The sequence below is a fragment of the Mus caroli genome, chromosome 12, assembly GCF_900094665.2.
Source record: "Mus caroli chromosome 12, CAROLI_EIJ_v1.1, whole genome shotgun sequence".
In the NCBI taxonomy this organism is placed as follows: Eukaryota; Metazoa; Chordata; class Mammalia; order Rodentia; family Muridae; genus Mus; species Mus caroli.
Window position 1 is genome coordinate 76,944,930 of NC_034581.1, and position 12,818 is coordinate 76,957,747.

The window sequence follows — 12,818 nt, forward strand, 5'->3', positions numbered from 1 at the left end:
GATGATGTGGCAGCTTGCCTGCCTAGAAAGTCATTAATGGATCTAACTGCCTAGACCCACCTGGAGGAGTCCTAATCTTGGAGGATTACTGTGAAACAGGAGGCTGGGTGATACACAACAAGGATATATTATTCTGTGAGGTGCATTGCTGGGCACCTGAATCAGGTAAGACCTTCAGAGAAAGTTGCTTGTCCCAAAGGTTTGAGAATGTAGGCGGGGGCAATGGTTGTTGGCTACTGCCTGCTCTTGCCCCTTGAGGACCCATCCACAGGCTGGAGAATTGATGATGAGGAGATAAGAGAATGTACTCTGCCTTGTGATAAACTCTGCCTATGTTCTAAATCACAGTCTGTGTCTACTCTCAGTTTGCTTAATGGACGGAAGCTCAGTGACATGATGAAAGTTCAGACCCATTTTCCAGTGACATTGATGGACTTTACACTTTATATATATTGTTGGGTTGGATTTGTTAAAATTTTGCTTAGGACATTTGTAGGTATATATATATATATGTATATATATATATACATATATATACATATATATATATATTATTGGTCTGTAGTATATTTCTTAAGTTGTAATCTTCTGATTGGGACATATTATTTGCATTTCAAGTTTCTAGAAGAGTCTATATAGCATTGGTTGACTTGACTCCTCCTTTAAATATTTAGTGGAACTGGAAACTTCTTTTTATTTATTTATTTTTTGAGATGACAATTTAATTCCTTCCTCTAAACCCTCATATATATATATGGGGATTAGTATATATTAGGATATATATATACTAATCCCCACTCTTCTACAATTTTATGGTCTCCTTAAAAATGTAAATACAGTTCAGTCTGTATCAGCTGTTCAGGGTTGACCATTTGGAACCAGACAACCAATCAGTGTGTTCCCCCCATCCCGGAGAAGGCCACCTCTTCCATTCCTGTTTTCCCTCACTTGCCTGTAGCTCCTTGTGTAGGATGGAGGCTCTGTGAGCGTCTCTCCATCCAGTCTGGCATTGGTACCATCCTTGCTCAGTTCATGTTTGGGCAGTCACATTGGTGAAACTTTATGGGTGTGGCTTCTGACATTAGTAGGAGACAGTCTCTCAGAAAACTCCCTGATCTTCTGGCTCTTACACTCTTTCTGCCCTATCTTCCTCAGTGTTCCCTGAACTTTATGGGCAGAACTGCTTCACAGGAGTCCATGTTGGGGCTGTGCTTCACAACTCTGCAAGTTCATTGGTTGCGAATTTCTGTGTTGGTAATTGGAGACCCTTTAAAGGTCTTTAGCTATAAAATCAAGTTCTAACATATTGAATGGCATTTGCGAGTTGGTCCATAGTGTCAAATTTATTATCACATAACTAGTCATAGTATTTCCCAGTGCTTAATAGAATGTGTTTTGGTAAATACTCGCATTCTTGATATTAGTAAGTTCTGCTTTGTTTTTCCCATTTTGTTGATTTTCTCACTCACGTGGTTCTTGGTTTTACTGTTTCTCGCTTGTTTTCACAGATATTTTACTTTAATATTTAACACTTCAGTTATTCTGCTCATATTGGTTTGATTTTCCCTCTTTTCTCTAGGATGGAAGCCCGAGGCCACGGGTGTGATGGCTTCTCTCTTCTCTTCATTTTAAGCCTGGGAAGTGCCCCACATTAACGCTATAGCAGGGCTCATCGCATTTTGATGGGTGAAATTTCTAATTTTTGTTGTATTCAAAGAGCTCACTAACTTCCTTTTGGTTTATTCTGAGGCATTAGTTAATTTTCAAGTAAAGGGAAGTTGTCCAGGGATCTTACTAGTTTACTCCTACTATGGTAAGACATTGTATGCCATGTGACTTAAACTCTTTTGGTCTACTGAGACTTGTGACTTACAATAGACTTATCGTGATGGCCTTCCCTGTAGACTTGGCAAAAACACTACTCCTGCTGCTGTCAAGTGGAGTGTCTTAGAGGTCAGATTGGCTGTGTCCAAGTTTTTCTGTCTTTATTTGATTTTTGTCTGTTCCTTCTGTTATTAATTGAGATGGGTTATTAATCTTTCTGAATTTATTAATCTTTATGTTTCATTATGTAATTAGAAGTTGTGTCATTAGATGTTTTTGGTTGTTTATTTGTTTGTTTGAATATGGACTATTGTCATATAGCTTAGAGTGGTTTTGGACTTGAAGTGATTTTCCTACTCCAGCCTTCTGAGTCTTAGGGTAGACAGGTGCATACCAGACTGGCTTCTATTATTGGGTTTTCATTCACTTAATTCTTTTAAAAAAGATTTATCTTATTTATGAGTAGGCATATTTACCTAGGTGAGTTTATGTGCACCAAGCCCATACAGGAGGCCGTGGAGGCCAGAGAGGGCATTGGATTCTAGATCCAGTGGGAGATAGGCTTATATGTAGTTGTGAACTGTCATGTGGGTACTAGGAACTGAACCTGGGTCTTCTGCAAGAGCAGCACGTGCTCTTAAGCACTGAGCCATCTCTTAAGGACCACCACCCACCAGACTCTTGGTGAATTGATTCCTCATGGTTGTGAAATAACCCCTGTACCACTGGTAACACCCTTTGTACTAGTCTTAGCAGCATTAGTCTCTTCGCCCCAGCTTTCTCTGGATCAATATAGCACAGACTGCCTTCTTCATCACCTTTACTTACTTGCTACTTGGGGTTTTAAAGGGAATGTGTGCTTCTTATAGTTATGTATTGTGCTTCAATCAGTACTCTCTGATCCTGACTTACATGATGATTAAGTCACTTGTCTCACAGTGCATCTCTGTTTCATTGATAGTCACTGCTCTTATGCTTCCAAGTTCACTAAGTTTCATGCATTTCTAAGTTCTCAGGGTGGATACTATGCTAACCTCCAGAGATGCCTCTGTCCAGTCCTCCTACCTGAGCCCCCCACCAAAAGGAAAAATTTGGGACTAGTTATCAGTGTTATTCTCTAAATTAAAAATAGAGGATTTGGAGAGATTAACTACTCAGAGGTTAGGAGCACTGGCTGTTCTTTCAGAGGTTCTGAGTTCAATTCCCAGCAACCACAAGGTGGCTCACAACCATCTGTAATGAGATCTGGTGCCTTCTTCTGGTATGCAGGCATACATGCATGCAGAACACTACATACATAATAAATAAATCCTTTAAAAAAACTAGGGAAAATGTTTTTGTTATTGACCTTTCAGAATGACAGTCAACATGACTGTAGTCTGCATGCCTGGGCTTCTTTCTTCTGCAAGCTCTAAGACAGCAGTCAGTATACAGGCTAGATTCACATTCATAGGGTTTTTTCTCTGTCTATTCCCCCTCACTGCTGTTGGGCCTGCATGTTTCCCTGCCAGGCTGTGCTCTGTCCTGCTTATATTTTTTTCCTGAAAAAAATAATTATATTTATTTAGTGTGTGTGTGCACATACGGGTGGGTGTGCATGCATGTACTGAGTGGTCAGAGGGCATCTTGTGGGAAGCGATTCTCACTCCACCATGCGGGTTCCTCGTGGCTTAGGTCATCAGCCTTGGCCATCCGGCTTGGCAGCAAGCTTTGTGGAGCTGTCTTACCAGCCCAACAACACAGAGTTTTCTTTTTCTTCTCATCTCTTTCTTGCTGGGGTCTTTTCTCTCTATTTCCGATCCTCCCTGCAGTGGAGCATGAGCCATACTGCATTTTACTCTGATGCTTATTACTTTGTTCATGAAGCCCTGGCTAAGCTGCTTCAGGACCCTTTGATTTATCACAATAATAACCAGTGTTAATCACCTTCCTCCCTGTCTGGTGCTACGAGACGGAGTACAAGTACATTTTTTTTTCCTCAAGGCCAATGGATTTCACATGTTTAACTCTGTCATAAGATCCGTGATTAAGGCCCACAGTACCCTAGGGCTATGCCATGTGCTACAGGGGAGAAGGTTCTGAGGAAAAGAAGCCCTGAGTTTTCAGTCTTGGAAGCTAGGCTATACAGCGTAGGTCCTGTTTAGACATCAAAGAAGAGTGACTTACCCATAGTCATTGGCTAATGTTCACTGCTATGAAGAAAGTGGCTTTGTTCATTTGTTTGTTTTATGTTTTTTTTGTTTGTTTTGGCCATATGGATGTATCTTTAACCAAATTGGCATCTTTGGCAAACAAGAATGTTTGCATTTCTAGCTCCTTTAGTAACCATTTTTACAGATACAATCACAGGCTGCCTCAACGGGAACAGGATAAGCAGTTTTTTCTGGATTTCCACAGTCACCCTCCCCCCCACACACACCAAAATAAAGTATTTATTTAATATTTAAAGTGTTTACTAATTCTTTAAAAATGGGCAGGAAACATAACTAAGTGGGCACACAGTGTGTATTGAATCATCATTAGTGACTAGCGTTCCTTAGTACCTAATAGCTAGTTATTGAGTGCCTATTATGTGCAAGGTCTTAGACTGGGATCTGAGACAGTCTAGTGAAAGCCCAATTTGAGCCAGGTGGATCTGCATTGGGAAGGAACTGGAAAACAATGGCTTGGGAAAGGCTAACTTCATTTCTAAAAGACACCATTCCTAGATTACAGTTGAGAGCAAAGTTTGTCAAACTTCTCCACAACAGGTCAGATGGTAACTATCTGAGGCCTTGTGGGCTATACAGTCTTTCTCTTAGCCACTCACTGTGATCTTAGGACTTGAAAGCAGTCAAGTACAGAACATAACTAAGTGGGCATGGTTGTGTCCAGTAGCTCTGATATCTTGTCAATCCCTGGTTTAGAGGAAGCACAAGTATTCCAAGAGGCCATTGCAACATTGCATGCTATAGCTTATGAAAGAGGTAATGGGGAATGTTCTAGATCCTCATACTTGAGGCCTGACCTTTGGGCCAGGATCACTAACATCACCAGTGAACTTGGTATACACACAATATGTCTCATTCACCTGGCCCAGAACTGTGGTCTCAGCACCTGCATCAGAAAAAGGAAGTTCTGGGGCTGGTGAGATGGCTCAGTGGGTAAGAGCACCCGACTGCTCTTCCGAAGGTCCGGAGTTCAAATCCCAGCAACCACATGGTGGCTCACAACCATCTGTAACGAGATCTGACTCCCTCTTCTGGAGTGTCTGAAGACAGCTACAGTGTACTTACATATAATAAATAATAAATAAATCTTTTAAAAAAAGAAAAAGGAAGTTCTGACTCAAGAAGAAGGAAGACCAAAGTATGGATACTTTGATCCTTCTTAGAAGGGGGAACAAAATACCCATGGAAGGAGTTACAGAGGCAAAGTTCGGAGCAGAGACTGAAGGAATGACCACCCAGAGACTGCCCCTCCTGGGGATCCATCCCATAAACAACCATCAAACCCAGACATTATTGCAGATGCCAACAAGATTTTGCTGACAGGAGCCTGATATAGCTGTCTCCTGAGTGTCTGGCAAATACAGAAGTGGATGCTCACAGCCATCCATTGGACTCATTGGACCCCAATGAAGGAGCTAGAGAAAGGACCCAAGGAGCTGAAAGGGTTTGCAGCTGTATAGGAGGAAAAACAATATGAACTAACCAGTACCCCCAGAGCTCCCTGGGACTAAATCACCAATCAAAGAAAACACATGGTGGGACTCATGTCTCTAGCTGCATATGTAGCAGAGGATGGTCTAGTTGGCCATCAATGGGAGGAGAGGCCCTTGGTCTTGTGAAGGTTCTATGCCCCAGTATAGGGGAATGCCAGGGCCAAGAAGCAGGTGTGGGTGGGTTGAGGAGCAGGGGGAGTGGGGAGAGAATAGGGGATTTTCAGAGAGGAAACTAGGAAAGGGGATAACATTTGAAATGTAAATAAAGAAAATATCTGCTCTTCCTGTAAGCGGCCAAGGTCACCTGCCAAGATGGTTCGCTACTCTCTTGACCCAGAAAACCCCACAAAATCATGCAAATCAAGAGGTTCAAACCTTTGTGTTCACTTTAAGAACACCCAGGAATCTGCCCAGGCCATCAAGGGTATGCATATCTGCAAAGCCACCAAGTATCTGAAGGATGTCACTTTAAAGAAGCAATGTGTGCCATTCGGGCAAGTATAATGGTGGAGTCGGTAGGTGTGCCCAGGCCAAACAGTGGGGCTGGACACAGGGTCGGTGGTTAAAAAAGAGTGCTGAATTTTTGCTGCACGTGCTTAAAAATGCAGAGAGTCATGCTGAACTCAACAGTTTAGACTTAGACTCTCTAGTCATTGAACACATCCAGGTGAACAAGGTACCTAAGATGCGCTGACGAACCTACAGAGCTCATGGCTGGATTAACCCACACATGAGCTCCTCCTGCCACATTGAGATGATCCTCACTGAGAAGGAACAGATCGTTCCAAAGCCAGAAGAGGAGGTTGCACAGAAGAAAAAGATATCCCAGAAGAAACTGAAGAAATAAAAACTCATGGCCAGGGAATAAATTCAGCATAAAATAAATGGAGATAAAGTTAAAAAAATATCTAATTAATAATAAAAAAAAGAAAAAGAAAGTTCTGACAGAGGGAGAACAACCTATTGTCAAGCTGAAGGATATGTTTGAGAAGTCTGAGTCATCTTTGGGCTGGGTACATCCTTCAGGTTGAAAGAGCAGAAAGTGCAGAGGCCTGCAAGTGAGAAAGAACATGCTTGGAGAACGCAAGGACACTGATGTGTTAACAGTGCTGCTGCTAGAAGTGAAAGCAATGACGTTAGAGAAATGTCTTACATCCCTGACAATGAAATTTGAATATAGAGTGGGCTCTAATACTACCGAGGCAATAGTTTATATAGAGAACTGTCTAAAGCCAAGCATGGGGCTGCATGCCTAAAGTAGAGGCAGGAGTATCAGAAGCTCAAGGTCAGCCTAGCCTAGGTAGCAAGTTCAAGGCCAGGCTGGGCTACATGAGACATTATTCTCTACCCATCCCTTGAAAAAAAGCCAGAAAAAGAAATATCAGTATTCATTAAGAATACATTTATATGGAAGGATTTAGGGATGAAATGGCTGGATTATAAGAAGGTGCTCAAAGAAATCCCCATGGGAAAGAAAAGACCAACAGGAAAGAATAGAGAAGCAAGCAGAGCCAGAAGTGACTAAGAGCTGAATCAGGGCGCACACTTGGTCTCATTACCCGAAGACACCTTCTTTTGTGCACTTTTGAAAACTTTCAGAGTGAAAATGTGAAGGGACAATCTTGAACTAGATCACATTTCTCATCTCTGATTTTATGGGATGCTAAGCTCATGATTAAACCATCCCAAGAGCAGGGCACAAAGCAGTATTTTTCCTTCTTTGAAATCAATTCAGAAGTGCTTGACAGAAGGTCAAATAGAAAGAGCAGAAAAATCACGGCTTTGTGGAGGTTTGCCTCATGTCTTAAAGGCTAGGGGCCTCTGCTCACGGGCCAGGCCCTATGGCTCAGAGTTCTGTTCTACGTTGGACACAAGAGGGTGCTCCTTTGTGCTCCTGAGTTTGGAGTCAAGTGTATGCGACTGAGGTATTTGATGGTGAGGATCATGGGCTTTTAACTGAAGAAGAGTTACTGCATCTTTTAGTGGGTCAGGAAAAAGGAAAAGCAAAGACAACCAAGAGAGGATTGGGTTGGAGCCGCCATCTCCTAGTGCTGTGTCCTTGGGAAAGCTGCTAGGTGTTTGAGATCTTCCGTCAACACCTGTAAAATGATGTAGCCCCATCCATCTGGATGCTATGAAAAGTTAATAGGCTCATGGGATGACCTTGGGGCTGTAAGAAGTGATAAATATTATCTGCCTTCTTCCCTGGCTCTGACTTCCCAGGAGTTTTTGTTTCTCAGGTCAACTTCTCAGAAAGATCTTCCCACTGTTCCTGCTCTGAGTTGGGACCACAGAGTGGTCGGACCCAAGTTCTACTATACCCTCAACAGCCTGTCTTTATCCCTGGTGCCCAAACTGCTCATTATCACGTGCCTTTGAACTTGGGTGTTCCTCCTTCTTGCCTACAACGTTGGTGTAGTTACTATATCACATCTTCTCACCAATAAGGTAAGTCTACAACCTAAGGATATGAGAAGAGGAAGGCAGAAGGAGCCTAAGCCCTCCTTGGCAGTTCTGAGTTGTACTGAAGCTGTTACCACCCCTTGAATCTCACCTTTAAAGCACACATAATAAAGAGCTCAGAATTCTAAAGTTATCTATAAAACAAGAGAGAAAAATAGGTCTAGATGAAGCGATATGGCAGATATTTATGACCGAAGAGTCAAGAGAACAAATCCATGGGCCTAGGTATGTTTCGGTTTGTGTACAAAGTTTTGTAACAAAAGGGGAAAAGGAAGTTGAACTTCAACAGGCTGACAGTTATGTGCCATCCTGGATCCTTATTAAGCCCTTCCAGGCGTAGAGTGTAATAGTTTCCTGTTGGCAGTGTGTGTGGGTTGTGTCTGTATACCAGTCCTGTTTCAAGGTCCCCCTGTGCTGCTCCCGCTGGGGCTGCTCCTGTGTGGGATTCAGGCTAAGCACTCTCCCACGCCACAGGCTTGGCTACAGGCTTCCGATCCTTGGGATGTGTGGGAAAACTGGTTTTTAGATGGTGTTGAATAGTCACATATTCCTTCTTTTCCAAAATTCTTAATGTTTTTGTTCAAAAAGCACCATGGGCATGTGAGGGGTCCCAGATACGAGAGCCCCGGCCTTTGAGATTCACGAGCAGTGCCTCATTTTGATCCTCATCCTTCTGATTTCTCCATTGCTGTTCTAGGAAACATGGAAATGTTCTAGGATTTAGACCTGAAATACCACCTTTTCTGTACCTACTTCATCTTAGTTTCCATGGGTGTGAGTCTGTTGAATATTGGGAACCCAGGGTGATATCTGGAGAGGAACCAAGAAGGGACACAGAGACCGAGTGCACTTAGATGCAGTTGGCAAAATAGACCCAAGTCTGCCTGCCTCTGGGAACTGTGAGAGGCACTACATGTGGCGAGTTTGCTGGTTTATAGAAAACCCAGAAACAGGAGCCTCAGACGTTTTATGAATGAGCTTGTGCAATCACTTTATAATCCCAGGTCAGAATAGAAAGGCAGAAGTACCCAGGCTGGCTAGCCAGAGGATAACGGAGCTGAAACACCTTTCTAGCTCAGAGAGAGAGAAGGGGATCTCAGCATCCTGTCTTAAGTGAGATGGCATCTAAACCAAATGTCTTTGTTCCGTTAAAGATAGTGGTCATAAATATCTGGCATATCGCTTCCTCTAGACCGATTTTCTCTCTTGTTTTATGGATAATTTTATATAGTTTTATAGATAATTTTATATAGTTTTATAGATAATTTTAAAGATAGTGGTAAAAGAGTGAAAAGATATAGTTATATATTTGGAGAAAATAAAAATTGCATGTATATACAGAGCACATAACTGTTAATACTTAGCAGAAAAACCAAATGAAAATTTAAAAATGAGCAAATGACTTGAATAAAAACTAGAGTAAATAGGTCTATGAAAAACGCTCAACATTTTCAACCAGTTAGCAAGATGTAACTTAAAATGTTATGATGTTGTCTCCCAGTTATTAGAATAACTGGAAAATCCTGACAATACTAAGAATTGAAAAATATTCAGAAGGATTACGATACATTGCTGATGGTAACACTGCACAGCCACTCTAGAGGGTGATTTGTCACTTCCCTGTGAGGTCAAACCCACACTTACCCTGAGAGCCATCCCACTCACTCCTATGGAGACACTTTGAGAAATGAACATTTTATTCAGAGTTTCTTTGTTCCAAATCTCCCCCTGTTGGAAATAACCTAGTGCCCCCCACCCCACAATCCCCTAAGATGACTAAGTGACAAAGCATGGAGCCCTGGGATGTTCCTGGCAAGAGAGTGGCCTGAAACACAAATGTGTGCAGGGGACTGGGTGGTTCTTCAGGACACCAGCCTCAGTGAAAGAAGCCACTCAGAAAAGGTCACGCTCGGAAGGTCATTCAGATGATATCCTTGAAAAGATAAAATGTTGTGACAAAGCAGTAGTTTACAGGCGAGACATCATGGATGAGAGGAGGCACCATCTTGGGTTGATGAAACTGTTCTGTTTCTTGAGTGGCACTAGTGACAGAGAGGGGTATCTGTGCTAAAATTCACAAAAATCTACCCCACATGGTAAGTTAAATAAGAAAATGACATTTGAGTTGGTTTAGTACTTCTGAAATAATTTATGCAAGCCCTAAGCCTCAGAGATTAGACAAGGAACACCTTAGGATTCATTCTGTTCCTCTGTTTTTTAATTAAAATTATGTTTAATAATAATACATAATATTATATAGTAATTGTGTGTTTGTGTATGAGGTATGATGTTACAGAGTGCAGATGGAAGTCAAGGGACACCTTGCAGGAGTCAGCACTCTGGTTTTACCACGTGGGTCCTGGGCACTGCACCGAGGCCAGCAGGCTTAGCAGCGAGCGCCGTTCCTTGTTGATCCATCTCTCTGGCCCTGTCTGTAAGTTTTATTAAGTACTTCCCTTGGAACAACTCAGAGATTTGTCTAAGTTTGGTCAATTGCTTATGATTTGGGGGCAAACTTCAGTTTTAATACTAGAAAGGATATGGGATTTTTGAAAAAAGGGAAATGAGTGTCTTTTTTTATCATTTGAAAATATTTAATGTGCAAGGCAAGAAGCTGAAAGGAGTGAGAGCGATGGCTCCTTGTGTGTTTTGAAGAGGACCTGAGTTCAGTTCCCAGCATCCACACTGGGCCGCTCACAACCACCAGGAATCCAGCACTCTCCTCCTCTCCTCTCCCTCTCCTCTCCCTCTCCTCTCCTCTCCTCTCCTCTCCTCTCCTCTCCTCGGTTTCTACACTCCTGTGTACAAAGTTTCCCACAGACACTGAGGCCTACACGCAATTATACAAAAGAATATAGAAGTGAGAAAGAATGAAGGTTATTCTAATCTTATTAGAATGCATTTGCATTTCAATCGCAATCAGACTAGGGACTCCGTCTTCCCATCTTTAGCACACAGCCTACACCTTAAGGGTCTCTCGAAAGCTGGTAGCTGTGACCGTTATTTCAGTCTTCCCAGATGACATGAAACATAAAGGGAGGGTTTCCAAAAGGGCACAGCTTCCCCTCCAATCAATTCCCTTTAAGGAGTCTGTTCAGGAGTTCCATACACGCTCTTTCTCATTGGCCAGACTTTAGCCATGTGGTCAGACCGGGAACTGTTGAAGTGAAGTCTCCTTGCTAGGCCCACTGTTATACCTGTAACACACTGGGGTTTAGTACTAAGAGCAGAGGGTGAAGTGGCAGCTGGGCATTCAGTTGGTAGTCTCTACTCTTAGTGTGGCGCGTGACACACTAGGATCTCCTGTGAGAAAGAAATTTAAATTGAATTTTGAGAAAAGATGGCAGGAAGGTAGTTTGTAATAATCCGTAGGAGGATTCATTTTCCAGGGCATTGCCTCGTGAGCAAGCTTTGGAAAATGATGCAGCCTCAGTTAAAATCCCTTTCTGGCAAGAACTGCCATTCTGAACGAATGAATACCCTGTCCAACTTGCCAATAGTTTAAAGATCTTATTGATTTTAAGTTTGTGTGTGTGCACATGTGTGTACATATGTGAGCGTGTGCAAGTGAGCGCAGTGTCCCTGGACCTGGAAGAGGGTGCCAGGTCCTCTGCTGCTGGAGATATAAGTTGTTGTGAGCCACCTGATAATGGGTGCTGGGAACTGAATGCTGGCCCTCTGGAATAGCAGGAAGTGCTCTTAGAGGCTGAGCCATCTGTCCAGCTCCAGTTGCCAGCACTTTTGAATAATAATAATAATAATAATAATAATAAGTCAATCTGTGCTCTTCAGATGTCGGGGCAGTGAAAATACTGTGTCTGACACCATCACTGTGTGTTCATACAAATCTGCAGAGTGAAAAAGTGACCATAATGTAAACAGTAGAGACTGCATGAAGATAGTGCCTCCGTGTATCTCTGTCAGATGTAACAAGAATACACTTCTTAGGTGGGCACACTGATAATGAGGGAGGCTATGTGTATGTGTGTGTATGTGTGGCGTTGGGGTGGGGGGAGAGGAGGTAGTTGGGAAACATTTGTACTTCCTTTTGAATTTTTGTGAACCTAAAACTGCTGTAGGAAAAGTGTACACATATTTTAAGTGCTTTCTGTTCCTAGAAAGGGAATTATAAATTAACAGCCCCTACCTGGGCACGCCTTTGATTCTAGCACCTGGGAAGCAGAGGCAGGTGGATCTCTTAGTTTGAGGCCAGCCTGGTCTACAGAGTGAGTTTCACAGAGAGAAAGCTTGTCTAAAAACAAAACAAAACAAAACACACACACACACACACACACACACACACACACACACACACGAAACCAGAAAAACAAAACAAAACAAAACAGAACAGAACAAAACAAACAAAACCAGCCACAAAATGAACGACAATTTGTTTGAAGATCAACGCTGTACTCTGCAGCCTGGAAGAGGAGGCAGGGCTACCCAATGGTTAGGGCAAAGGTTTAGGAGTTATTATTGGTTTCACAAACCAGGGTGAGCACAGGGGCCTAACAGTTCTGCTGACCCGCTTCCGTGGGTCTGGGAGTCCGTTCTCATTGCCCTGGCAAGGTGGGACACAGGCAGGCAGTCTTCAGATATCGGTTCTCAGCACAACTCTGCTCGCTCCAAGGGCTCCTCCTCCAGGGTCGGCTTGTGTAATTTCCTGGAAAACAAGCACTTCCGTTGACTTGGCCTTTCTCTTTCAGCAGTTATCCTCTTGCTAGTTGGTATCATTCGCCGTGCTTTTCCTCCCATTCTGTGGCTGTGATGTTCCCGAAAGATGTATCATTTAGCATTTGAACCCAGTGGTGAGAGGCAGCGAGGAGTC

At 42.8% G+C, this 12,818-nt stretch overlaps 1 pseudogene; it reads left to right on the forward strand.

The window, feature by feature from the left end:
* The first annotated feature begins 5,830 nt into the window (after positions 1-5,830).
* On the forward strand, positions 5,831-6,395 carry LOC110307210 (annotated as a pseudogene).
* The last annotated feature ends 6,423 nt before the right edge of the window (positions 6,396-12,818 follow it).